Source organism: Rattus norvegicus, chromosome 14 (genome assembly GCF_036323735.1).
Source record: "Rattus norvegicus strain BN/NHsdMcwi chromosome 14, GRCr8, whole genome shotgun sequence".
Lineage (NCBI taxonomy): Eukaryota > Metazoa > Chordata > Mammalia > Rodentia > Muridae > Rattus > Rattus norvegicus.
In genome coordinates this window covers 8,817,897-8,821,192 of record NC_086032.1, presented here as the reverse complement: position 1 = coordinate 8,821,192, position 3,296 = coordinate 8,817,897, and positions in this window count along the sequence as shown.

Below are 3,296 nucleotides of genomic sequence, written 5' to 3'. Positions count from 1 at the left end.
ATGTGCATTTTTTTTTTATTCTTGAAAGATTCTGTGCTGGTGCGTTTTATGCCAACTTGACACAAGTTAGAGTCATTTGAGAAGAGGGAGATTCAGCTGAGAAACTGCCCCTTCATGACTGGCCTGTAGGAAAGCCAGTGGGGCATTTTCTTGATTTATTATCGTTGTACGAGGGCCACGCTCATTGTGGGTGGTGCTACCATGGGGAAGATGGCCCTGGATGATCTGAGAAATCAAGGTGAATGGGCAACAGGGAAGAAGACACTGCCTGTGGCCTCTATTTCAGGTCCTTCATTCCTGCCCTGCTTGAGTTCCTGCCCCAACTCCTTCACAGATGCACCGCGATGTGGACGTGCAAGCTTATTTCAAACCCTTTCCTCTCCAAGTTGATTTTGGTCATGGTGTTTCATCATAGCCAAACAAACCCTAAGTAAGATCCCCTAAGAACAGAGCCAGTTTAGTTACCAGGAATCGTTTTAGCTTGTTTTTATCGTGAGAAGGTTTTTCCCTTTCTGCTCTGACAGTTACACTGGACATAAGCAGTCTGAGCCAGCTGTTGTCTTTTGGAGTTTAAAATGCATCCTTCCAAATTCTCTTGCTTTTAAAAGTTTCTGTTGATAAGCCTACTGTTATTTTATTCAGCCTGCCTTTGTATATGACTGGGCATTTATCTCTTGCAGCCTTCAGTATACTTCCTTTGTTCTGTATGGGGTTTTAACTAATACATGGTATTCGGAGCTTCTTTTCTGGTCTTGTCTGTTTTAGGTTCTGAACAATTCCCATACTGGAAGGGCTTTTATTTCCTTAGATTGGGCTGTTTCTGCTATGATTTTATTGAGCAGATTTTGTTTTCTTCCGCTTCTATTGTGTAGGTTTGTCCTTTTCATTATGTTCCGTTTGTACCTTCTCATTGATTTTTTCCCCCTGTTATTGTCTGAATGTTTAATTCATCCACCTTGTCTCCCAGTCCTGAAATTGTCCTGTCTTTGATTGGTGTTCTTTTCCATGAGCTTTTCATGCAACTTATTGAACTTTTCATCTCCAATATTTCAGTTCGATTTTTTTTCAGGGTTTGTCTTTATTAAATTACAGTTTCATATCATGCATATCCACTTTCTTATTTCATTCAGCTACTTGTTTATGCTGCCTTGGAACTCATAAGAGTTTATTTGTGTCCCCATTGGTTTATTTGAACATGCTTGTAAGCATTGCTTTGAATTCTTTGAGAATTAATTGAATTCATTTTCACTGGAGACATTACTGGGACTTGCATCTGGGGTAAAGTCATTGGTTATATTTTTTTCTTAATCGTGCTTATTTATACAGTAGAAATGTTTTCAGCATCCAGGAGAGAGGAGCTATAGAAGTGTTGAAATGTTGTTTTTCCATGCCCGATTGAGGGCCTGGCTCAGTAGTTATGCCTTCAGGACAGGTGTCGGGGGAAGAAGGTTCAATTCCCACTACTACTCTGAAAGAACAAGACTGCCTGCAGAAGCAGCATCCTCCCCAGGGTACCCCATTCTTAGAACAGTAACCACCAAATTAAAGGCTATCACCACACCGACTCTAGTCATTCTGGAAGGACAGAAGGGAATAAAAGAATACAACTCTTTGATAATATTGGGGCAGTTGAGAAAAGGCAGAGGAAGGAAAGGTAGACAGAAGTAGGGACTGGCAGGAGTGAGCAGAGATGAGGCATATCTGGCTAGAACCAGGGACTAGTGAATTCAAGGAATGCAACTAAGTATCCTAAAATGAGTTCTTAGCATCACGGAGATCCAAAACCAAACTCAGCCCATGATCGTCATAAACATCACTGAATGGAAAACAAAAACAAAAACAATAGAGGAAACAAAACAAAAAAGAAAAAAGAAAATGGGGGGGGTGAATAGGGAGGAAATGGGGCAAGAGCAGAACAGGACAGAGCTGGCTTGCTAAGTGGTGTTGGCTATTAAATAACGGGAGAGTAAATGTGAAGAAGAGAATGTTGTGTGGTGTGAAGAATGTTGTGTGGAACTCTGAGTGTAATTTCTCACTTCCTTTCTAGTTCCAATCTCAATTCTCTGGCTACCAGCTGCCAGCCATACCTCTGGGCATTCATTTGGAGGCTGGGTCACCACAGATGTTGGTCCTGTCTTCATAAGTTGGATGTGGATGGTGGCCCAGCCCATTTTGGTATCAGCCTCAGAGGTTCAGTTATGAGGACTGGACCTATTTCAAGGTCATCCTTCTGTGTGTTGCTTAGAACTTAAATCTGTGGCCCCCTGCAGCCTCTGGTTCTGACCCAGGTTTTACCTCTCTGAATACAATGCAGTTCAGATGCAATGTCTTCCCTGAGTCTGCATGTGTCCCTGTTCCTCCCCCGCCTCAAGTGCAAGTTATCTCTCTCTCTCTCTCTCTCTCTCTCTCTCTCTCTCTCTCTCTATCTATCTATCTATCTATCTATCTATCTATTTGTGTATTAAACTAGTTGAGTACTTCTTATTGCTTTAAATTTCCTCTACATTCCATAAGCACATTCCTTTATTATTACATAGTTTTATTAAATAGTATCCCATGGGCATTTAATATATTAGCATATAGGTAGTATATTAATATTATGTAGCATAATAAATTATCCATTTATTAGATTTTTGGTTATCCTTTCTTTTACTATAAAACTTCCTAACTTCATTATTCACTAAATTATCACGGACTTTTGTATCTTTTTTGTCTGGTTGTACTTAAGCATCAACATTGTTCTTTAAATCTGACTCCAGGAGATTTCGAAGATAAAGAAACAGTGAGGAAGAAAGTGGACATGGGCTACAATGTTTCTGCTTGGTCAGCAATTGATGCAAACCTTTTGGTCTCTGTTCCCAGTCTCTTTTCACTGTCTGCAGATGCATTTAAAATGTGTACATATGTAGCAACAGAAAGGAAATAATGTGTAGACTTGAATTCTTGCTCCACTTGACTTTGTAATGCCCCGTGTGAAATATTCTTAGAATACTTTGAATGACTGTTGGTGTGTGCCTTTGGAATATGAAACAGTGTCAAGTTACTCATTTATTTTGTGTGTTCGCTTTACTCCCAGCACTTTCACAATACTTTGGTGAAGAATTCCCATTTAATTGACCCACTGTGTGCATTTCTCCTAGGTTTCCGTTTCTCCGCGGAGGTGATCACTTTGAGAGCTTTGTTCTTTTCAAATCAGATGTTGTTGTGTATACTGCACCTTACACTCCTACGGCTCTCATTCCTCTTATCTGTCTTCCTTTCATTCATGGGGTTAGGAACTCCATGCTGTAAGGATC